Source organism: Salvelinus namaycush, unplaced genomic scaffold, assembly GCF_016432855.1.
Source record: "Salvelinus namaycush isolate Seneca unplaced genomic scaffold, SaNama_1.0 Scaffold2085, whole genome shotgun sequence".
NCBI classification, from domain to species: Eukaryota; Metazoa; Chordata; class Actinopteri; order Salmoniformes; family Salmonidae; genus Salvelinus; species Salvelinus namaycush.
Genome location: NW_024058881.1, coordinates 1 through 25,713, shown reverse-complemented (window position 1 = coordinate 25,713; position 25,713 = coordinate 1). Strand labels below are relative to the sequence as shown.

Below are 25,713 nucleotides of genomic sequence, written 5' to 3'. Positions count from 1 at the left end.
CATGCTGGGTTAACATTTTCGGTGGGGTTAGATAGGGAGGGGAAAGGGGGGGGGAGTGTGGTGTATGAATGCAAGGTATCTAGGTGATGAGGAATATGGAATACAACTTAAATCTTTGATAGAACATGAAATGGAGGATAAGCAAAAAGGGAATGATAAGTGCCAGTGGTGGGAAAATGTTAAGAAAAAAATAAAAGATTTTAGTATTAGATATGCAAGGAAGAAAAGGAGTAGGATGACAAGAGAAGAAAATTATTTAAGAGCAAAATTGAATGAAGAAATGAGGAAATGTGATATTGATCCTATTTATAATATTGAAAGGTTTTTAGATTTAAAGGCACAATTGAGCAAATGTGAAATAGATAAATGTAAGGGGGCATCTATTAGAAGTAGGGCAAAGTATGTTTTAGAAGGGGAGAAATGTACGTCTTTTTTTCTTGGTTTAGAGAAAACTAAACAGACGAAATCATATATTAGTGAGATAGAAAATGTAAAGGGTGAAGTGGTAAATGATTATGTTGAGATATTAGAAACTGTACAGAATTTTTATAAGGATTTATTTAAGAAAGGGGAGGTGGATGAAGAGTGTGTAAAGGAGATTTTAGGTAGTGTGGATGTGCAAATTGGTGTTGAGGAAAAGCAAATATGTGATAGGAAGATAACAGTGGATGAAGTGAAAGATGCAATTAAGGGATTACAAATAAATAAAAGTCCTGGAGTAGATGGACTAATTGCAGAGTTTTACAAAATGTATGAAAGTTTTTTAGCACCGATTTTAATGGAAGTGTATCAATATATGGAAGATAATAATACTGTTTCAGACTCCATGGTGACAGGACTGATATCGGTTTTATATAAAAATAAGGGGAGCAAAATGAAATTAGAAAATTATAGGCCAATTAGTTTATTAAATTCAGATTATAAGATTTTAGCTAAGATATTGGCGAATAGGATGAAGATGGTTTTAAATGATATTATAGCACCTACACAAAATTATAGTGTGCCTGGAAGAGACATAGCTGATACCATCATTACACTTAGAGATGTGATAAATAAAATGAATAGCGATAAGAGAGGGGGAATTGTTTTAAGTATAGATTTTAATAAAGCTTTTGACAGGGTGGAACATGATTTTATGTTTAGGGTACTGGAAAAATATGGGTTTGGAAATAGAATAATAGGATGGATAAAATTATTATATAGAAAGGCAAAAAGTAGGGTAAAATGTAATGGGGTTTTAACAGATTCTTTTATTCTTGAGAGATCAGTGAGACAGGGGTGCCCTTTATCAGCATTACTGTATGTTTTATCGGTAGAACCCTTAGCGGCATACCTTAAAAAAGATCATTTTATAAATTGTGTAGAGACTCCGCAAGGAGGTTTTAGTTTAATTCATCAATATGCAGACGATACCACAATAACAGTTAGAGATGAGGAAAGTGTTAAAAGGGTGATGGAGTGTTTTAAAGTATATGAGAAAGCCTCAGGAGCAAAAGTGAATATGGAGAAGTCAGTAATAATGTATGTTGGGAAGATTAATGAGGAGATTTTTCCTTTTAAAATGGTAAATGATTATTTTAAGGTGCTAGGTGTGTTTTTAGGGGTGAAGGAACAGGAAGCTAGGGATATGACATGGAGTGGGGTTATAAACAAAGTTAGGAAGGTGGTAAATATGTGGAGGGGGAGGTCTTTGAAATTAAAAGGGAAAGTAATTGTCATAAATTCATTGTTGATGTCAATTTTTATTTATGTAATGAATGTTTTGGATATGCCAGAATGGGTTTTATCTGAAATGAATAAAATTGTAGTTGATTTTTTATGGGAAGGGAAGGGGGTGAAAATAGCTTTTAAAACTTTGATTGCAGGTTATGAGGAGGGGGGCTTGAAGTTGGTGGATTTAAATGTGAGGAAAACAGCAATTAGAGTCAAAATGGTACGTAAATATTTATATGGGGAATTAGATTATGGATGGAAAAGATTTTTTAAGGAGTATTTGCAGGAGGTTGGGAGGATGGGGGACAATGGTTTATTGATGTGTATGAAAAAGGAAATGTTAGGTAATATACCTTTGTTTTATAGAGAAGTGTTTGAGGCTTGGGGGGAGTTTTTACCAAATATTTATTATGAGTGTACCATTTTAGACAATATTTTAAATCAGCCAATTTTTTTAAATCCCAAGATACAGTATAATAATAAGATGTTGTTTTGTAAATATTTTATGAGGGCTGGGATGAGACAGATTGGGGACATCTTATATGAGGTAATTCCGGGGTTCCTTCCAAGTCAGGCAATATTTGATAATGTGGTTGAAGAAAATGATGAAATAAGTAGAACTACTGTGGAGAACATGTATAAGAGAATATTAGGATGTCTTCCTGGGGAGTGGGGTGTTTTAATAAATAAAGAGGTGGCAACAAGAGCTAGGGGTTTACCGGTTTTATATTATGAAGGTAATGGGAAGAAGCATGATTTGTCAGGTTTGAAAGTTAAAAAAGTTTATGAAAAATGTATTTTAAGAGAGATAAAAACTCCTGCTTCGGAAAAAGTGTGGTCTAGGGTGTTTGCAAATATAGATGTAAAATCAATATGGAAGAATGTAAATGTAAAATATAATTCTATAGAATGTGAAGACAATGATTTTAAAATGAAACATAATAGAATTTTTACGAACGTGGTTTTACATCAAATAAATAGAGATATTAAAAGAGAATGTGATATTTGTGGTACGGGGGTGGAAAATTTTATGCACTTTTTTGTTGAATGTAGTAGATTAGATGAGTTTCATAAGTTTTTAAAGGGGATTTTAGTACAACAGTGGGGAGAAGAGATTGTTGCTGGGGTTGAGTGGAGGAGGTTGTTTCTTTTTGGTTTAACTGGGAAAAGCAAAGTTATTAATTTTAATTTGATGAATTTTGTTCTTAGTCATGCCAGATACGCTGTAAGACTAAGAAGGAATTTGGGACATTATGAAGGGAAAATTGTGAGTGTAGAGGTTTTATTTAGAAGTATGTTAGAGAAAGATATAGAAGTAATATATAAATATGGTGGATGTAATTTTGAAAAATTGTTTGTGTGGGGGAGCAATTTTATTGAAATTGAGTCGAATGGAAAACTTGTTTTTAATTATTAATTGGTTTTGGTGGATGATTGTGTTTCTAATAGGTTTTATTTTCTTTTCTTTTTTTGATTTTGTAAAAGGATGAATTGTTCAACCTTTTGATTGTTGATTGAATGTTGTAAATGTTATGTGTTTCTTCATAATAAAAGAAAAAAAAAAAAAAAAAAAAAAAAAAAAATATGCCCGATCTCGTCTGATCTCGGAAGCTAAGCAGGGTCGGGCCTGGTTAGTACTTGGATGGGAGACCGCCTGGGAATACCAGGTGCTGTAAGCCTTTTGTCCACTAGGGGGTGTGGCATTATTTCATCAGCAACACTGCCTTGTAGTAAGCATTTGATGCTGAATTGACTAAATGCAGCTTCTATGGGCTAGTCTCCCCTGCCCTTTTAATACGATCAAAGTTCCTTGTGTTGTCAGGGAGCAACTGCCTTTTATGCATAAGACAAATAAGAATATTGTTACTGAATGCAGCTTGTGTGTGCTCTGTGCTCCCTCGCCCTGTTCAAATGATCAAAGGAAATAATGCTGGTGAGGAGTGGAACTGGACTGGTGTCTGATGGCCCTGTGTTTTCCATGTTGGAATTACAACCCTTCTTTTATGGAGTAAATCAAAAGCACAAGAGAATCTGAGATGTTATCGATAATAAATCAATTGGTTTCATGCATTTGTCTGTGTGTGTGTGTGTGTGTCTGAATGTGATTGTATTTCGTCATATCGCAAACATTTGTGATATCAGATAGGTTAAGATATTAAAAAGTAATTGGTGATTTTTTCGACAGTGTTGCATGATGGGAATCTAGTGGTTCACTGATATAATCTAGTAAACAAAATAAACTACTTTTTCACCACTCTGTGTGCAAGTGCATTCCTAAACGGCATTTAACGCAGGTCGATGTGATATGATATTATCACAACAAAAAGTGGTTCCCGTTAGCGGAAAATGTTGGCACTGGAGAGACTTGCCCTCCACTAAGCAGAAGAGATACTGTGATCAAGAAGGTGGTTGACCCAGTGTGGGGCTCAGCCATTCCACTCTGGCTGGGCTGACCCCTTTTGAATTTTCCAAATATGGGAATCTCGAATGCAAAATTTATGGTAGTGGTCGTTTGCGCTTTACCCTGATTTCTTTGTTAATGATAAACCGTTGCTTGGCGGCAGGCTTAAGGATGACTTGAGTCAACCGACTGTGCTTATGGAGATCTTTGAAGTCAGTTGTGAAAGAGACTTTGTGGACCAATCGAAAGGTGGAAACATTTTAGTTTATTAAATTCGGATTATAAGATTTTAGCAAAGATACTGGCAAATAGAATGAAGCAAGTTTTAAATGATATTATAGCACCTACACAGAATTATAGTGTGCCTGGTAGAGATATTGCGGATACAATTAATACAATTAGAGATGTGATAAATAAAATGAATCATGATAAGATGGGGGGAATTGTTTTAAGCATAGATTTAAATAAAGCTTTTGATAGGGTTTAACATGATTTTATGTTTAGGGTAATGGATAAATATGGTTTTGGTAATAGAATAATAGGATGGATAAAATTATTATATAAGAAGGCAAAAAGTAAGGTGAAATGTAATGGGGTTTTAACCGATTCTTTTATTCTTGAGAGATCTGTGAGACAGGGGTGTCCTTTATCAGCTTTATTATTCGTTTTATCGGTAGAACCTTTAGCAGCATTTCTTAAAAGAGATAATCTTATAAATTGTGTAGAGACTCCGCAAGGAGGTTTTAGTTTGATACATCAATACGCAGATGATACCACTATAACAGTTAGAGATGAGGGTAGTGTAAAAAGGGTGATGGAGTGTTTTAAAGTATATGGACAAGCATCGGGTGCAAAGGTTAACATGGAGAAGTCAGTAGTAATGTATATTGGGAAGATTAATGAGGGGAATTTTCCTTTTAAAGTGGTTAAAGATTATTTTAAGGTATTAGGAGTGTTTTTAGGGGTGAAAGAAATGGAAGCTAGGGATTTGACATGGAGTGGTGTAATAAATAAAGTTAGAAAGGTGGTAAATATGTGGAGGGGGAGGTCTTTGAAATTAAAAGGGAAAGTAATTGTCATAAATTCATTGTTGATGTCAATATTTATTTATGTAATGAATGTTTTGGATATGCCAGAATGGGTTTTATCTGAAATGAATAAAATTGTAGTTGATTTTTTATGGGAAGGGAAGGGGGTGAGAATAGCTTTTAAAACTTTGATTGCAGGATATGAGGAGGGGGGTTTGAAGTTGGTAGATTTAAGTGTAAGGAAAACAGCAATTAGAGTCAAAATGGTACGTAAATATTTATATGGGGAATTAGATTATGGATGGAAAAGATTTTTTAAGGAGTATTTGCAGGAGGTTGGGAGGATGGGGGACAATGGTTTATTGATGAGTATGAAGAAGGAAATGTTAGGTAATATACCTTTGTTTTACAGAGAAGTGTTTGAGGCTTGGGGGCGGTTTTTACCAAATATTTATTATGAATGTACCAGTTTAGAAAATATTTTAAATCAGCCGATATTTTTAAATCCAAAGATAAAGTGCAATAATATGATGTTGTTTTGTAAATATTTTATGAGGGCTGGGATGAGGCAGATAGGTGACATAGCATATGAGGTAATTCCTGGGTTTCTTCCATTTCAGGCTATATATGACAATGTGGTTGAAGTAGATGAAGAAATAAGTAAAACTACTGTGGAGAATATGTACAAGAAAATATTAGGATGTATTCCCGGGGAGTGGGTGATTTTAATAAACAAAGAGGTGGTCAAAAGATCTAGGGCTTTACCAGTTTTATATTATGAAAGTAATGGGGAGAAACATGATTTATCAGGGCTAAAAGTTAAAATGGTTTATAGAAAATGTATTTTAAAAGAGATAAAAAGTCCTGCTGCGGAGAAAGTGTGGTCTAGGGTGTTTTCAAACATGGATGTAAAATCAATATGGAAGAATGTAAATGTAAAATATAATTTTATAGAATGTGAAGACAATGATTTTAAATTGAAACATAATAGGATTTTTACAAATGTGGTTTTGCATCAAATAAATAGGGATATTAAAAGAGAATGTGATATTTGTGGTACGGGGGTGGAAAATTTGATGCACTTTTTTATTGAATGTAGTAGGTTGAAAGATTTTCATGAGTTTTTAAAAGGACTTTTAGTAAAACATTGGGGAGAAGAGATTTTTACTGGGGTGGAGTGGAGGAGGTTGTTTCTTTTTGGTTTAAATGGGAAAAGTAAAGTTTTAAATATTAATTTGGTGAATTTTGTAATAAGTCATGCTAGATATGCGATAAGATTAAGAAGGAATTTAGGTCATTATGAAGGGAAAATTGTGAGTGTGGAAGGTTTTTTTAGGAGCATATTAGAGAGAGATATAGAGATAATATATAGATACGGTGGAGGAAATTTTGAAAAATTGTTTGTGTGGGGGAGTACTTTTATTGAAATTCTGTCAAATGGGAAACTTGTATTTCATTATTAAGTGGATGATTGTGTTTTTTTAATGGGTTTTATTTTATTTATTTTTGATTTTTTGATTTTGTAAAAGGATGAATTGTTCATCCTTTTTTATTATTGATTGAATGTTGTAAATATTATGTGTTTTTTCATAATAAAAGCTAAAAAAAAAAAAAATATGCACGATCTCGTCTGATCTCGGAAGCTAAGCAGGGTCGGGCCTGGTTAGTACTTGGATGGGAGACCGCCTGGGAATACCAGGTGCTGTAAGCCTTTTGTCCACTAGGGGGTGTGGCATTATTTCATCAGCAACACTGCCTTGTAGTAAGCATTTGATGCTGAATTGACTAAATGCAGCTTCTATGGGCTAGTCTCCCCTGCCCTTTTAATACAATCAAAGTTCCTTGTGTTGTCAGGGAGCAACTGCCTTTTATTTATAAGACAAATAAGAATATTGTTACTGAATGCAGCTTGTGTGTGCTCTGTGCTCCCTCGCCCTGTTCAAATGATCAAAGGAAATAATGCTGGTGAGGAGTGGAACTGGACTGGTGTCTGATGGCCCTGTGTTTTCCATGTTGGAATTACAACCCTTCTTTTATGGAGTAAATCAAAAGCACAAGAGAATCTGAGATGTTATCGATAATAAATCAATTGGTTTCATGCATTTGTCTGTGTGTGTGTGTGTGTGTGTCTGAATGTGATTCTATTTCGTCATATCGCAAACATTTGTGATATCAGATAGGTTAAGATATTAAAAAGTAATTGGTGATTTTTTCGACAGTGTTGCATGATGGGAATCTAGTGGTTCACTGATATAATCTAGTAAACAAAATAAACTACTTTTTCACCACTCTGTGTGCAAGTGCATTCCTAAACGGCATTTAACGCAGGTCGATGTGATATGATATTATCACAACAAAAAGTGGTTCCCGTTAGCGGAAAATGTTGGCACTGGAGAGACTTGCCCTCCACTAAGCAGAAGAGATACTGTGATCAAGAAGGTGGTTGACCCAGTGTGGGGCTCAGCCATTCCACTCTGGCTGGGCTGACCCCTTTTGAATTTTCCAAATATGGGAATCTCGAATGCAAAATTTATGGTAGTGGTCGTTTGCGCTTTACCCTGATATCTTTGTTAATGATAAACCTTTGCTTGGCGGCAGGCTTAAGGATGACTTGAGTCAACCGACTGTGCTTATGGAGATCTTTGAAGTCAGTTGTGAAAGAGACTTTGTGGACCAATCGAAAGGTGGAAACATTTGTTTGTAGCAAAACATTGTTGGCATTTTGTCGAAACATTGTGTTGCGAAATGCAGCATTGTATTTATGCCACGCTGGTACTTCAATCAAGAGATAGTTGAGAAGCCACTCTAACCCCCCCGGTCATGATGTGTCATACGCGCCCCATGCGCTTCCAATATGAAATTGTCCATACATGCGTTCCTCCTTAGCACAGAACAATGCAATAGGTTTTCAACATCCAGAGCTTTTGTGTATTTATTGTGGCTAGTAGGATAGCTGCATGGGAAACTGTTGCTGATGATGTATTTGTCAGAAGTCATTGTATTTGTCCGTTTTTTTCCCACAAGGCTGAAATATGTGCCCTCGCTTTGAAATGTTAGCAAGGTTTGTTTGTATTTCATCCAACTATCTGTGCTAAAAAGTGATGGCTACAGTATATGTAATTTCTTCCACTTTTTGAGTGAGCCAAAGTTCAAGCTGCTTATCTAATTGGTGAGAATGCAATGTCTGTTTATCAGACTCACTTTGACTTTATATGGTGTACCAAGAGATGTACCTTCGCTTACGGCCATACCAGCCTGAATATGCCCGATCTCGTCTGATCTCGGAAGCTAAGCAGGGTCGGGCCTGGTTAGTACTTGGATGGGAGACCGCCTGGGAATACCAGGTGCTGTAAGCCTTTTGTCCACTAGGGGGTGTGGCATTATTTCATCAGCAACACTGCCTTGTAGTAAGCATTTGATGCTGAATTGACTAAATGCAGCTTCTATGGGCTAGTCTCCCCTGCCCTTTTAATACGATCAAAGTTCCTTGTGTTGTCAGGGAGCAACTGCCTTTTATTTATAAGACAAATAAGAATATTGTTACTGAATGCAGCTTGTGTGTGCTCTGTGCTCCCTCGCCCTGTTCAAATGATCAAAGGAAATAATGCTGGTGAGGAGTGGAACTGGACTGGTGTCTGATGGCCCTGTGTTTTCCATGTTGGAATTACAACCCTTCTTTTATGGAGTAAATCAAAAGCACAAGAGAATCTGAGATGTTATCGATAATAAATCAATTGGTTTCATGCATTTGTCTGTGTGTGTGTGTGTGTGTGTCTGAATGTGATTGTATTTCGTCATATCGCAAACATTTGTGATATCAGATAGGTTAAGATATTAAAAAGTAATTGGTGATTTTTTCGACAGTGTTGCATGATGGGAATCTAGTGGTTCACTGATATAATCTAGTAAACAAAATAAACTACTTTTTCACCACTCTGTGTGCAAGTGCATTCCTAAACGGCATTTAACGCAGGTCGATGTGATATGATATTATCACAACAAAAAGTGGTTCCCGTTAGCGGAAAATGTTGGCACTGGAGAGACTTGCCCTCCACTAAGCAGAAGAGATACTGTGATCAAGAAGGTGGTTGACCCAGTGTGGGGCTCAGCCATTCCACTCTGGCTGGGCTGACCCCTTTTGAATTTTCCAAATATGGGAATCTCGAATGCAAAATTTATGGTAGTGGGCGTTTGCGCTTTACCCTGATTTCTTTGTTAATGATAAACCGTTGCTTGGCGGCAGGCTTAAGGATGACTTGAGTCAACCGACTGTGCTTATGGAGATCTTTGAAGTCAGTTGTGAAAGAGACTTTGTGGACCAATCGAAAGGTGGAAACATTTTAGTTTATTAAATTCGGATTATAAGATTTTAGCAAAGATACTGGCAAATAGAATGAAGCAAGTTTTAAATGATATTATAGCACCTACACAGAATTATAGTGTGCCTGGTAGAGATATTGCGGATACAATTAATACAATTAGAGATGTGATAAATAAAATGAATCATGATAAGATGGGGGGAATTGTTTTAAGCATAGATTTAAATAAAGCTTTTGATAGGGTTTAACATGATTTTATGTTTAGGGTAATGGATAAATATGGTTTTGGTAATAGAATAATAGGATGGATAAAATTATTATATAAGAAGGCAAAAAGTAAGGTGAAATGTAATGGGGTTTTAACCGATTCTTTTATTCTTGAGAGATCTGTGAGACAGGGGTGTCCTTTATCAGCTTTATTATTCGTTTTATCGGTAGAACCTTTAGCAGCATTTCTTAAAAGAGATAATCTTATAAATTGTGTAGAGACTCCGCAAGGAGGTTTTAGTTTGATACATCAATACGCAGATGATACCACTATAACAGTTAGAGATGAGGGTAGTGTAAAAAGGGTGATGGAGTGTTTTAAAGTATATGGACAAGCATCGGGTGCAAAGGTTAACATGGAGAAGTCAGTAGTAATGTATATTGGGAAGATTAATGAGGGGAATTTTCCTTTTAAAGTGGTTAAAGATTATTTTAAGGTATTAGGAGTGTTTTTAGGGGTGAAAGAAATGGAAGCTAGGGATTTGACATGGAGTGGTGTAATAAATAAAGTTAGAAAGGTGGTAAATATGTGGAGGGGGAGGTCTTTGAAATTAAAAGGGAAAGTAATTGTCATAAATTCATTGTTGATGTCAATATTTATTTATGTAATGAATGTTTTGGATATGCCAGAATGGGTTTTATCTGAAATGAATAAAATTGTAGTTGATTTTTTATGGGAAGGGAAGGGGGTGAGAATAGCTTTTAAAACTTTGATTGCAGGATATGAGGAGGGGGGTTTGAAGTTGGTAGATTTAAGTGTAAGGAAAACAGCAATTAGAGTCAAAATGGTACGGAAATATTTATTTGGTGAATTGGATTATGGGTGGAAAAGGTTTTTTAAAGAGTATTTGCAGGAGGTTGGGAGGATGGGGGACAATGGTTTATTGATGAGTATGAAGAAGGAAATGTTAGGTAATATACCTTTGTTTTACAGAGAAGTGTTTGAGGCTTGGGGGCGGTTTTTACCAAATATTTATTATGAATGTACCAGTTTAGAAAATATTTTAAATCAGCCGATATTTTTAAATCCAAAGATAAAGTGCAATAATATGATGTTGTTTTGTAAATATTTTATGAGGGCTGGGATGAGGCAGATAGGTGACATAGCATATGAGGTAATTCCTGGGTTTCTTCCATTTCAGGCTATATATGATAATGTGGTTGAAGTAGATGAAGAAATAAGTAAAACTACTGTGGAGAATATGTACAAGAAAATATTAGGATGTATTCCCGGGGAGTGGGTGATTTTAATAAACAAAGAGGTGGTCAAAAGATCTAGGGCTTTACCAGTTTTATATTATGAAAGTAATGGGGAGAAACATGATTTATCAGGGCTAAAAGTTAAAATGGTTTATAGAAAATGTATTTTAAAAGAGATAAAAAGTCCTGCTGCGGAGAAAGTGTGGTCTAGGGTGTTTCCAAACATGGATGTAAAATCAATATGGAAGAATGTAAATGTAAAATATAATTTTATAGAATGTGAAGACAATGATTTTAAATTGAAACATAATAGGATTTTTACAAATGTGGTTTTGCATCAAATAAATAGGGATATTAAAAGAGAATGTGATATTTGTGGTACGGGGGTGGAAAATTTGATGCACTTTTTTATTGAATGTAGTAGGTTGAAAGATTTTCATGAGTTTTTAAAAGGACTTTTAGTAAAACATTGGGGAGAAGAGATTTTTACTGGGGTGGAGTGGAGGAGGTTGTTTCTTTTTGGTTTAAATGGGAAAAGTAAAGTTTTAAATATTAATTTGGTGAATTTTGTAATAAGTCATGCTAGATATGCGATAAGATTAAGAAGGAATTTAGGTCATTATGAAGGGAAAATTGTGAGTGTGGAAGGTTTTTTTAGGAGCATATTAGAGAGAGATATAGAGATAATATATAGATACGGTGGAGGAAATTTTGAAAAATTGTTTGTGTGGGGGAGTACTTTTATTGAAATTCTGTCAAATGGGAAACTTGTATTTCATTATTAAGTGGATGATTGTGTTTTTTTAATGGGTTTTATTTTATTTATTTTTGATTTTTTGATTTTGTAAAAGGATGAATTGTTCATCCTTTTTTATTATTGATTGAATGTTGTAAATATTATGTGTTTTTTCATAATAAAAGATAAAAAAAAAAAAAATATGCACGATCTCGTCTGATCTCGGAAGCTAAGCAGGGTCGGGCCTGGTTAGTACTTGGATGGGAGACCGCCTGGGAATACCAGGTGCTGTAAGCCTTTTGTCCACTAGGGGGTGTGGCATTATTTCATCAGCAACACTGCCTTGTAGTAAGCATTTGATGCTGAATTGACTAAATGCAGCTTCTATGGGCTAGTCTCCCCTGCCCTTTTAATACGATCAAAGTTCTCTGTGTTGTCAGGGAGCAACTGCCTTTTATTTATAAGACAAATAAGAATATTGTTACTGAATGCAGCTTGTGTGTGCTCTGTGCTCCCTCGCCCTGTTCAAATGATCAAAGGAAATAATGCTGGTGAGGAGTGGAACTGGACTGGTGTCTGATGGCCCTGTGTTTTCCATGTTGGAATTACAACCCTTCTTTTATGGAGTAAATCAAAAGCACAAGAGAATCTGAGATGTTATCGATAATAAATCAATTGGTTTCATGCATTTGTCTGTGTGTGTGTGTGTGTGTGTCTGAATGTGATTGTATTTCGTCATATCGCAAACATTTGTGATATCAGATAGGTTAAGATATTAAAAAGTAATTGGTGATTTTTTCGACAGTGTTGCATGATGGGAATCTAGTGGTTCACTGATATAATCTAGTAAACAAAATAAACTACTTTTTCACCACTCTGTGTGCAAGTGCATTCCTAAACGGCATTTAACGCAGGTCGATGTGATATGATATTATCACAACAAAAAGTGGTTCCCGTTAGCGGAAAATGTTGGCACTGGAGAGACTTGCCCTCCACTAAGCATAAGAGATACTGTGATCAATAAGGTGGTTGACCCAGTGTGGGGCTCAGCCATTCCACTCTGGCTGGGCTGACCCCTTTTGAATTTTCCAAATGTGGGAATCTCGAATGCAAAATTTATGGTAGTGGTCGTTTGCGCTTTACCCTGATTTCTTTGTTAATGATAAACCGTTGCTTGGCGGCAGGCTTAAGGATGACTTGAGTCAACCGACTGTGCTTATGGAGATCTTTGAAGTCAGTTGTGAAAGAGACTTTGTGGACCAATCGAAAGGTGGAAACATTTTAGTTTATTAAATTCGGATTATAAGATTTTAGCAAAGATACTGGCAAATAGAATGAAGCAAGTTTTAAATGATATTATAGCACCTACACAGAATTATAGTGTGCCTGGTAGAGATATTGCGGATACAATTAATACAATTAGAGATGTGATAAATAAAATGAATCATGATAAGATGGGGGGAATTGTTTTAAGCATAGATTTAAATAAAGCTTTTGATAGGGTTTAACATGATTTTATGTTTAGGGTAATGGATAAATATGGTTTTGGTAATAGAATAATAGGATGGATAAAATTATTATATAAGAAGGCAAAAAGTAAGGTGAAATGTAATGGGGTTTTAACCGATTCTTTTATTCTTGAGAGATCTGTGAGACAGGGGTGTCCTTTATCAGCTTTATTATTCGTTTTATCGGTAGAACCTTTAGCAGCATTTCTTAAAAGAGATAATCTTATAAATTGTGTAGAGACTCCGCAAGGAGGTTTTAGTTTGATACATCAATACGCAGATGATACCACTATAACAGTTAGAGATGAGGGTAGTGTAAAAAGGGTGATGGAGTGTTTTAAAGTATATGGACAAGCATCGGGTGCAAAGGTTAACATGGAGAAGTCAGTAGTAATGTATATTGGGAAGATTAATGAGGGGAATTTTCCTTTTAAAGTGGTTAAAGATTATTTTAAGGTATTAGGAGTGTTTTTAGGGGTGAAAGAAATGGAAGCTAGGGATTTGACATGGAGTGGTGTAATAAATAAAGTTAGAAAGGTGGTAAATATGTGGAGGGGGAGGTCTTTGAAATTAAAAGGGAAAGTAATTGTCATAAATTCATTGTTGATGTCAATATTTATTTATGTAATGAATGTTTTGGATATGCCAGAATGGGTTTTATCTGAAATGAATAAAATTGTAGTTGATTTTTTATGGGAAGGGAAGGGGGTGAGAATAGCTTTTAAAACTTTGATTGCAGGATATGAGGAGGGGGGTTTGAAGTTGGTAGATTTAAGTGTAAGGAAAACAGCAATTAGAGTCAAAATGGTACGGAAATATTTATTTGGTGAATTGGATTATGGGTGGAAAAGGTTTTTTAAAGAGTATTTGCAGGAGGTTGGGAGGATGGGGGACAATGGTTTATTGATGAGTATGAAGAAGGAAATGTTAGGTAATATACCTTTGTTTTACAGAGAAGTGTTTGAGGCTTGGGGGCGGTTTTTACCAAATATTTATTATGAATGTACCAGTTTAGAAAATATTTTAAATCAGCCGATATTTTTAAATCCAAAGATAAAGTGCAATAATATGATGTTGTTTTGTAAATATTTTATGAGGGCTGGGATGAGGCAGATAGGTGACATAGCATATGAGGTAATTCCTGGGTTTCTTCCATTTCAGGCTATATATGACAATGTGGTTGAAGTAGATGAAGAAATAAGTAAAACTACTGTGGAGAATATGTACAAGAAAATATTAGGATGTATTCCCGGGGAGTGGGTGATTTTAATAAACAAAGAGGTGGTCAAAAGATCTAGGGCTTTACCAGTTTTATATTATGAAAGTAATGGGGAGAAACATGATTTATCAGGGCTAAAAGTTAAAATGGTTTATAGAAAATGTATTTTAAAAGAGATAAAAAGTCCTGCTGCGGAGAAAGTGTGGTCTAGGGTGTTTCCAAACATGGATGTAAAATCAATATGGAAGAATGTAAATGTAAAATATAATTTTATAGAATGTGAAGACAATGATTTTAAATTGAAACATAATAGGATTTTTACAAATGTGGTTTTGCATCAAATAAATAGGGATATTAAAAGAGAATGTGATATTTGTGGTACGGGGGTGGAAAATTTGATGCACTTTTTTATTGAATGTAGTAGGTTGAAAGATTTTCATGAGTTTTTAAAAGGACTTTTAGTAAAACATTGGGGAGAAGAGATTTTTACTGGGGTGGAGTGGAGGAGGTTGTTTCTTTTTGGTTTAAATGGGAAAAGTAAAGTTTTAAATATTAATTTGGTGAATTTTGTAATAAGTCATGCTAGATATGCGATAAGATTAAGAAGGAATTTAGGTCATTATGAAGGGAAAATTGTGAGTGTGGAAGGTTTTTTTAGGAGCATATTAGAGAGAGATATAGAGATAATATATAGATACGGTGGAGGAAATTTTGAAAAATTGTTTGTGTGGGGGAGTACTTTTATTGAAATTCTGTCAAATGGGAAACTTGTATTTCATTATTAAGTGGATGATTGTGTTTTTTTAATGGGTTTTATTTTATTTATTTTTGATTTTTTGATTTTGTAAAAGGATGAATTGTTCATCCTTTTTTATTATTGATTGAATGTTGTAAATATTATGTGTTTTTTCATAATAAAAGATAAAAAAAAAAAAAATATGCACGATCTCGTCTGATCTCGGAAGCTAAGCAGGGTCGGGCCTGGTTAGTACTTGGATGGGAGACCGCCTGGGAATACCAGGTGCTGTAAGCCTTTTGTCCACTAGGGGGTGTGGCATTATTTCATCAGCAACACTGCCTTGTAGTAAGCATTTGATGCTGAATTGACTAAATGCAGCTTCTATGGGCTAGTCTCCCCTGCCCTTTTAATACGATCAAAGTTCTCTGTGTTGTCAGGGAGCAACTGCCTTTTATTTATAAGACAAATAAGAATATTGTTACTGAATGCAGCTTGTGTGTGCTCTGTGCTCCCTCGCCCTGTTCAAATGATCAAAGGAAATAATGCTGGTGAGGAGTGGAACTGGACTGGTGTCTGATGGCCCTGTGTTTTCCATGTTGGAATTACAACCCTTCTTTTATGGAGTAAATCAAAAGCACAAGAGAATCTGAGATGTTATCGATAATAAATCAATTGGTTTCATGCATTTGTCTGTGTGTGTGTGTGTGTGTCTGAATGTGATTGTATTTCGTCATATCGCAAACATTTGTGATATCAGATAGGTTAAGATATTAAAAAGTAATTGGTGATTTTTTCGACAGTGTTGCATGATGGGAATCTAGTGGTTCACTGATATAATCTAGTAAACAAAATAAACTACTTTTTCACCACTCTGTGTGCAAGTGCATTCCTAAACGGCATTTAACGCAGGTCGATGTGATATGATATTATCACAACAAAAAGTGGTTCCCGTTAGCGGAAAATGTTGGCACTGGAGAGACTTGCCCTCCACTAAGCAGAAAAGGTACTGTGATCAAGAAGGTGGTTGACCCTGTGTGGGGCTCAGCCATTCCACTCTGGCTGGGCTGACCCCTTTTGAATTTTCCAAATATGGGAATCTCGAATGCAAAATTTATGGTAGTGGTCGTTTGCGCTTTACCCTGATTTCTTTGTTAATGATAAACCGTTGCTTGGCGGCAGGCTTAAGGATGACTTGAGTCAACCGACTGTGCTTATGGAGATCTTTGAAGTCAGTTGTGAAAGAGACTTTGTGGACCAATCGAAAGGTGGAAACATTTTAGTTTATTAAATTCGGATTATAAGATTTTAGCAAAGATACTGGCAAATAGAATGAAGCAAGTTTTAAATGATATTATAGCACCTACACAGAATTATAGTGTGCCTGGTAGAGATATTGCGGATACAATTAATACAATTAGAGATGTGATAAATAAAATGAATCATGATAAGATGGGGGGAATTGTTTTAAGCATAGATTTAAATAAAGCTTTTGATAGGGTTTAACATGATTTTATGTTTAGGGTAATGGATAAATATGGTTTTGGTAATAGAATAATAGGATGGATAAAATTATTATATAAGAAGGCAAAAAGTAAGGTGAAATGTAATGGGGTTTTAACCGATTCTTTTATTCTTGAGAGATCTGTGAGACAGGGGTGTCCTTTATCAGCTTTATTATTCGTTTTATCGGTAGAACCTTTAGCAGCATTTCTTAAAAGAGATAATCTTATAAATTGTGTAGAGACTCCGCAAGGAGGTTTTAGTTTGATACATCAATACGCAGATGATACCACTATAACAGTTAGAGATGAGGGTAGTGTAAAAAGGGTGATGGAGTGTTTTAAAGTATATGGACAAGCATCGGGTGCAAAGGTTAACATGGAGAAGTCAGTAGTAATGTATATTGGGAAGATTAATGAGGGGAATTTTCCTTTTAAAGTGGTTAAAGATTATTTTAAGGTATTAGGAGTGTTTTTAGGGGTGAAAGAAATGGAAGCTAGGGATTTGACATGGAGTGGTGTAATAAATAAAGTTAGAAAGGTGGTAAATATGTGGAGGGGGAGGTCTTTGAAATTAAAAGGGAAAGTAATTGTCATAAATTCATTGTTGATGTCAATATTTATTTATGTAATGAATGTTTTGGATATGCCAGAATGGGTTTTATCTGAAATGAATAAAATTGTAGTTGATTTTTTATGGGAAGGGAAGGGGGTGAGAATAGCTTTTAAAACTTTGATTGCAGGATATGAGGAGGGGGTTTGAAGTTGGTAGATTTAAGTGTAAGGAAAACAGCAATTAGAGTCAAAATGGTACGGAAATATTTATTTGGTGAATTGGATTATGGGTGGAAAAGGTTTTTTAAAGAGTATTTGCAGGAGGTTGGGAGGATGGGGGACAATGGTTTATTGATGAGTATGAAGAAGGAAATGTTAGGTAATATACCTTTGTTTTACAGAGAAGTGTTTGAGGCTTGGGGGCGGTTTTTACCAAATATTTATTATGAATGTACCAGTTTAGAAAATATTTTAAATCAGCCGATATTTTTAAATCCAAAGATAAAGTGCAATAATATGATGTTGTTTTGTAAATATTTTATGAGGGCTGGGATGAGGCAGATAGGTGACATAGCATATGAGGTAATTCCTGGGTTTCTTCCATTTCAGGCTATATATGACAATGTGGTTGAAGTAGATGAAGAAATAAGTAAAACTACTGTGGAGAATATGTACAAGAAAATATTAGGATGTATTCCCGGGGAGTGGGTGATTTTAATAAACAAAGAGGTGGTCAAAAGATCTAGGGCTTTACCAGTTTTATATTATGAAAGTAATGGGGAGAAACATGATTTATCAGGGCTAAAAGTTAAAATGGTTTATAGAAAATGTATTTTAAAAGAGATAAAAAGTCCTGCTGCGGAGAAAGTGTGGTCTAGGGTGTTTCCAAACATGGATGTAAAATCAATATGGAAGAATGTAAATGTAAAATATAATTTTATAGAATGTGAAGACAATGATTTTAAATTGAAACATAATAGGATTTTTACAAATGTGGTTTTGCATCAAATAAATAGGGATATTAAAAGAGAATGTGATATTTGTGGTACGGGGGTGGAAAATTTGATGCACTTTTTTATTGAATGTAGTAGGTTGAAAGATTTTCATGAGTTTTTAAAAGGACTTTTAGTAAAACATTGGGGAGAAGAGATTTTTACTGGGGTGGAGTGGAGGAGGTTGTTTCTTTTTGGTTTAAATGGGAAAAGTAAAGTTTTAAATATTAATTTGGTGAATTTTGTAATAAGTCATGCTAGATATGCGATAAGATTAAGAAGGAATTTAGGTCATTATGAAGGGAAAATTGTGAGTGTGGAAGGTTTTTTTAGGAGCATATTAGAGAGAGATATAGAGATAATATATAGATACGGTGGAGGAAATTTTGAAAAATTGTTTGTGTGGGGGAGTACTTTTATTGAAATTCTGTCAAATGGGAAACTTGTATTTCATTATTAAGTGGATGATTGTGTTTTTTTAATGGGTTTTATTTTATTTATTTTTGATTTTTTGATTTTGTAAAAGGATGAATTGTTCATCCTTTTTTATTATTGATTGAATGTTGTAAATATTATGTGTTTTTTCATAATAAAAGATAAAAAAAAAAAAAATATGCACGATCTCGTCTGATCTCGGAAGCTAAGCAGGGTCGGGCCTGGTTAGTACTTGGATGGGAGACCGCCTGGGAATACCAGGTGCTGTAAGCCTTTTGTCCACTAGGGGGTGTGGCATTATTTCATCAGCAACACTGCCTTGTAGTAAGCATTTGATGCTGAATTGACTAAATGCAGCTTCTATGGGCTAGTCTCCCCTGCCCTTTTAATACGATCAAAGTTCTCTGTGTTGTCAGGGAGCAACTGCCTTTTATTTATAAGACAAATAAGAATATTGTTACTGAATGCAGCTTGTGTGTGCTCTGTGCTCCCTCGCCCTGTTCAAATGATCAAAGGAAATAATGCTGGTGAGGAGTGGAACTGGACTGGTGTCTGATGGCCCTGTGTTTTCCATGTTGGAATTACAACCCTTCTTTTATGGAGTAAATCAAAAGCACAAGAGAATCTGAGATGTTATCGATAATAAATCAATTGGTTTCATGCATTTGTCTGTGTGTGTGTGTGTGTGTCTGAATGTGATTGTATTTCGTCATATCGCAAACATTTGTGATATCAGATAGGTTAAGATATTAAAAAGTAATTGGTGATTTTTTCGACAGTGTTGCATGATGGGAATCTAGTGGTTCACTGATATAATCTAGTAAACAAAATAAACTACTTTTTCACCACTCTGTGTGCAAGTGCATTCCTAAACGGCATTTAACGCAGGTCGATGTGATATGATATTATCACAACAAAAAGTGGTTCCCGTTAGCGGAAAATGTTGGCACTGGAGAGACTTGCCCTCCACTAAGCAGAAGAGATACTGTGATCAAGAAGGTGGTTGACCCAGTGTGGGGCTCAGCCATTCCACTCTGGCTGGGCTGACCCCTTTTGAATTTTCCAAATATGGGAATCTCGAATGCAAAATTTATGGTAGTGGGCGTTTGCGCTTTACCCTGATTTCTTTGTTAATGATAAACCGTTGCTTGGCGGCAGGCTTAAGGATGACTTGAGTCAACCGACTGTGCTTATGGAGATCTTTGAAGTCAGTTGTGAAAGAGACTTTGTGGACCAATCGAAAGGTGGAAACATTTTAGTTTATTAAATTCGGATTATAAGATTTTAGCAAAGATACTGGCAAATAGAATGAAGCAAGTTTTAAATGATATTATAGCACCTACACAGAATTATAGTGTGCCTGGTAGAGATATTGCGGATACAATTAATACAATTAGAGATGTGATAAATAAAATGAATCATGATAAGATGGGGGGAATTGTTTTAAGCATAGATTTAAATAAAGCTTTTGATAGGGTTTAACATGATTTTATGTTTAGGGTAATGGATAAATATGGTTTTGGTAATAGAATAATAGGATGGATAAAATTATTATATAAGAAGGCAAAAAGTAAGGTGAAATGTAATGGGGTTTTAACCGATTCTTTTATTCTTGAGAGATCTGTGAGACAGGGGTGTCCTTTATCAGCTTTATTATTCGTTTTATCGGTAGAACCTTTAGCAGCATTTCTTAAAAGAGATAATCTTATAAATTGTGTAGAGACTCCGCAAGGAGGTTTTAGTTTGATACATCAATACGCAGATGATACCACTATAACAGTTAGAGATGAGGGTAGTGTAAAAAGGGTGATGGAGTGTTTTAAAGTATATGGACAAGCATCGGGTGCAAAGGTTAACATGGAGAAGTCAGTAGTAATGTATATTGGGAAGATTAATGAGGGGAATTTTCCTTTTAAAGTGGTTAAAGATTATTTTAAGGTATTAGGAGTGTTTTTAGGGGTGAAAGAAATGGAAGCTAGGGATTTGACATGGAGTGGTGTAATAAATAAAGTTAGAAAGGTGGTAAATATGTGGAGGGGGAGGTCTTTGAAATTAAAAGGGAAAGTAATTGTCATAAATTCATTGTTGATGTCAATATTTATTTATGTAATGAATGTTTTGGATATGCCAGAATGGGTTTTATCTGAAATGAATAAAATTGTAGTTGATTTTTTATGGGAAGGGAAGGGGGTGAGAATAGCTTTTAAAACTTTGATTGCAGGATATGAGGAGGGGGTTTGAAGTTGGTAGATTTAAGTGTAAGGAAAACAGCAATTAGAGTCAAAATGGTACGGAAATATTTATTTGGTGAATTGGATTATGGATGGAAAAGGTTTTTTAAAGAGTATTTGCAGGAGGTTGGGAGGATGGGGGACAATGGTTTATTGATGAGTATGAAGAAGGAAATGTTAGGTAATATACCTTTGTTTTACAGAGAAGTGTTTGAGGCTTGGGGGCGGTTTTTACCAAATATTTATTATGAATGTACCAGTTTAGAAAATATTTTAAATCAGCCGATATTTTTAAATCCAAAGATAAAGTGCAATAATATGATGTTGTTTTGTAAATATTTTATGAGGGCTGGGATGAGGCAGATAGGTGACATAGCATATGAGGTAATTCCTGGGTTTCTTCCATTTCAGGCTATATATGACAATGTGGTTGAAGTAGATGAAGAAATAAGTAAAACTACTGTGGAGAATATGTACAAGAAAATATTAGGATGTATTCCCGGGGAGTGGGTGATTTTAATAAACAAAGAGGTGGTCAAAAGATCTAGGGCTTTACCAGTTTTATATTATGAAAGTAATGGGGAGAAACATGATTTATCAGGGCTAAAAGTTAAAATGGTTTATAGAAAATGTATTTTAAAAGAGATAAAAAGTCCTGCTGCGGAGAAAGTGTGGTCTAGGGTGTTTCCAAACATGGATGTAAAATCAATATGGAAGAATGTAAATGTAAAATATAATTTTATAGAATGTGAAGACAATGATTTTAAATTGAAACATAATAGGATTTTTACAAATGTGGTTTTGCATCAAATAAATAGGGATATTAAAAGAGAATGTGATATTTGTGGTACGGGGGTGGAAAATTTGATGCACTTTTTTATTGAATGTAGTAGGTTGAAAGATTTTCATGAGTTTTTAAAAGGACTTTTAGTAAAACATTGGGGAGAAGAGATTTTTACTGGGGTGGAGTGGAGGAGGTTGTTTCTTTTTGGTTTAAATGGGAAAAGTAAAGTTTTAAATATTAATTTGGTGAATTTTGTAATAAGTCATGCTAGATATGCGATAAGATTAAGAAGGAATTTAGGTCATTATGAAGGGAAAATTGTGAGTGTGGAAGGTTTTTTTAGGAGCATATTAGAGAGAGATATAGAGATAATATATAGATACGGTGGAGGAAATTTTGAAAAATTGTTTGTGTGGGGGAGTACTTTTATTGAAATTCTGTCAAATGGGAAACTTGTATTTCATTATTAAGTGGATGATTGTGTTTTTTTAATGGGTTTTATTTTATTTATTTTTGATTTTTTGATTTTGTAAAAGGATGAATTGTTCATCCTTTTTTATTATTGATTGAATGTTGTAAATATTATGTGTTTTTTCATAATAAAAGATAAAAAAAAAAAAATATGCACGATCTCGTCTGATCTCGGAAGCTAAGCAGGGTCGGGCCTGGTTAGTACTTGGATGGGAGACCGCCTGGGAATACCAGGTGCTGTAAGCCTTTTGTCCACTAGGGGGTGTGGCATTATTTCATCAGCAACACTGCCTTGTAGTAAGCATTTGATGCTGAATTGACTAAATGCAGCTTCTATGGGCTAGTCTCCCCTGCCCTTTTAATACGATCAAAGTTCTCTGTGTTGTCAGGGAGCAACTGCCTTTTATTTATAAGACAAATAAGAATATTGTTACTGAATGCAGCTTGTGTGTGCTCTGTGCTCCCTCGCCCTGTTCAAATGATCAAAGGAAATAATGCTGGTGAGGAGTGGAACTGGACTGGTGTCTGATGGCCCTGTGTTTTCCATGTTGGAATTACAACCCTTCTTTTATGGAGTAAATCAAAAGCACAAGAGAATCTGAGATGTTATCGATAATAAATCAATTGGTTTCATGCATTTGTCTGTGTGTGTGTGTGTGTGTGTCTGAATGTGATTGTATTTCGTCATATCGCAAACATTTGTGATATCAGATAGGTTAAGATATTAAAAAGTAATTGGTGATTTTTTCGACAGTGTTGCATGATGGGAATCTAGTGGTTCACTGATATAATCTAGTAAACAAAATAAACTACTTTTTCACCACTCTGTGTGCAAGTGCATTCCTAAACGGCATTTAACGCAGGTCGATGTGATATGATATTATCACAACAAAAAGTGGTTCCCGTTAGCGGAAAATGTTGGCACTGGAGAGACTTGCCCTCCACTAAGCAGAAGAGATACTGTGATCAAGAAGGTGGTTGACCCAGTGTGGGGCTCAGCCATTCCACTCTGGCTGGGCTGACCCCTTTTGAATTTTCCAAATATGGGAATCTCGAATGCAAAATTTATGGTAGTGGTCGTTTGCGCTTTACCCTGATTTCTTTGTTAATGATAAACCGTTGCTTGGCGGCAGGCTTAAGGATGACTTGAGTCAACCGACTGTGCTTATGGAGATCTTTGAAGTCAGTTGTGAAAGAGACTTTGTGGACCAATCGAAAGGTGGAAACATTTTAGTTTATTAAATTCGGATTATAAGATTTTAGCAAAGATACTGGCAAATAGAATGAAGCAAGTTTTAAATGATATTATAGCACCTACACAGAATTATAGTGTGCCTGGTAGAGATATTGCGGATACAATTAATACAATTAGAGATGTGATAAATAAAATGAATCATGATAAGATGGGGGGAATTGTTTTAAGCATAGATTTAAATAAAGCTTTTGATAGGGTTTAACATGATTTTATGTTTAGGGTAATGGATAAATATGGTTTTGGTAATAGAATAATAGGATGGATAAAATTATTATATAAGAAGGCAAAAAGTAAGGTGAAATGTAATGGGGTTTTAACCGATTCTTTTATTCTTGAGAGATCTGTGAGACAGGGGTGTCCTTTATCAGCTTATTATTCGTTTTATCGGTAGAACCTTTAGCAGCATTTCTTAAAAGAGATAATCTTATAAATTGTGTAGAGACTCCGCAAGGAGGTTTTAGTTTGATACATCAATACGCAGATGATACCACTATAACAGTTAGAGATGAGGGTAGTGTAAAAAGGGTGATGGAGTGTTTTAAAGTATATGGACAAGCATCGGGTGCAAAGGTTAACATGGAGAAGTCAGTAGTAATGTATATTGGGAAGATTAATGAGGGGAATTTTCCTTTTAAAGTGGTTAAAGATTATTTTAAGGTATTAGGAGTGTTTTTAGGGGTGAAAGAAATGGAAGCTAGGGATTTGACATGGAGTGGTGTAATAAATAAGTTAGAAAGGTGGTAAATATGTGGAGGGGAGGTCTTTGAAATTAAAAGGGAAAGTAATTGTCATAAATTCATTGTTGATGTCAATATTTATTTATGTAATGAATGTTTTGGATATGCCAGAATGGGTTTTATCTGAAATGAATAAAATTGTAGTTGATTTTTTATGGGAAGGGAAGGGGGTGAGAATAGCTTTTAAAACTTTGATTGCAGGATATGAGGAGGGGGGTTTGAAGTTGGTAGATTTAAGTGTAAGGAAAACAGCAATTAGAGTCAAAATGGTACGTAAATATTTATATGGGGAATTAGATTATGGATGGAAAAGATTTTTTAAGGAGTATTTGCAGGAGGTTGGGAGGATGGGGGACAATGGTTTATTGATGAGTATGAAGAAGGAAATGTTAGGTAATATACCTTTGTTTTACAGAGAAGTGTTTGAGGCTTGGGGGCGGTTTTTACCAAATATTTATTATGAATGTACCAGTTTAGAAAATATTTTAAATCAGCCGATATTTTTAAATCCAAAGATAAAGTGCAATAATATGATGTTGTTTTTGTAAATATTTTATGAGGGCTGGGATGAGGCAGATAGGTGACATAGCATATGAGGTAATTCCTGGGTTTCTTCCATTTCAGGCTATATATGACAATGTGGTTGAAGTAGATGAAGAAATAAGTAAAACTACTGTGGAGAATATGTACAAGAAAATATTAGGATGTATTCCCGGGGAGTGGGTGATTTTAATAAACAAAGAGGTGGTCAAAAGATCTAGGGCTTTACCAGTTTTATATTATGAAAGTAATGGGGAGAACATGATTTATCAGGGCTAAAAGTTAAAATGGTTTATAGAAAATGTATTTTAAAAGAGATAAAAAGTCCTGCTGCGGAGAAAGTGTGGTCTAGGGTGTTTTCCAAACATGGATGTTAAAATCAATATGGAAGAATGTAAATGTAAAATATAATTTTATAGAATGTGGAAGACAATGATTTTAAATTGAAACATAATAGGATTTCTTACAAATGTGGTTTTGCATCAAATAAATAGGTATATTAAAAGAGAATGTGATATTTGTGGTACGGGGGGGGAAAATTGATGCACTTTTTTATTGAATGTAGTAGGTTGAAAAGATTTCATGAGTTTTTAAAAGGACTTTTAGTAAAAATTGGGGAGAAGAGATTTTTACTGGGGTGGAGTGGAGGAGGTTGTTTCTTTTTGTTTAAATGGAAAAGTAAAGTTTTAAAATATTAATTTGGTGAATTTGTAATAAGTCATGCTAGATATGCGATAAGATTAAGAAGGAATTTAGGTATTATGAAGGGAAATTGGTGAGTGTGGAATGGTTTTTTTAGGAGCATATTAGAGAGAGGATATAGAGATAAATATAGATACGGTGGAGGAAATTTTGAAAAATTGTTTGTGTGGGGGAGTACTTTTATTGAAATTCTGTCAAATGGGAAACTTGTATTTCATTATTAAGTGGATGATTGTGTTTTTTAATGGGTTTATTTTATTTATTTTTGATTTTTTGATTTTGTAAAGGATGAATTGTTCATCCTTTTTTATTATTGATTGAATGTTGTAAATATTATGTGTTTTTTTCATAATAAAAATAAAAAAAAAAAATATGCACATCT

The 25,713-nt window shown here is 34.8% G+C and overlaps 1 non-coding gene and 7 pseudogenes across 1 annotated transcript; all 8 read left to right on the top strand.

Annotated features, from left to right (window-relative positions):
* Positions 1–4,085: 4,085 nt before the first annotated feature.
* On the top strand, positions 4,086–4,235 carry LOC120038123 (annotated as a pseudogene).
* Positions 4,236–7,548: 3,313 nt separating this feature from the next.
* Positions 7,549–7,698, top strand: LOC120038122 (annotated as a pseudogene).
* A 681-nt stretch (positions 7,699–8,379) lies between these two features.
* On the top strand, positions 8,380–8,498 carry LOC120038110. The gene has a single exon (XR_005474961.1). It is a non-coding gene; the product is annotated as a 5S ribosomal RNA (ribosomal RNA).
* Positions 8,499–9,193: 695 nt separating this feature from the next.
* Positions 9,194–9,343, top strand: LOC120038118 (annotated as a pseudogene).
* Positions 9,344–12,656: 3,313 nt separating this feature from the next.
* On the top strand, positions 12,657–12,806 carry LOC120038119 (annotated as a pseudogene).
* Positions 12,807–16,117: 3,311 nt separating this feature from the next.
* LOC120038125 lies at positions 16,118–16,267 on the top strand (annotated as a pseudogene).
* A 3,310-nt stretch (positions 16,268–19,577) lies between these two features.
* On the top strand, positions 19,578–19,727 carry LOC120038117 (annotated as a pseudogene).
* A 3,311-nt stretch (positions 19,728–23,038) lies between these two features.
* LOC120038121 lies at positions 23,039–23,188 on the top strand (annotated as a pseudogene).
* Positions 23,189–25,713: the final 2,525 nt, after the last annotated feature.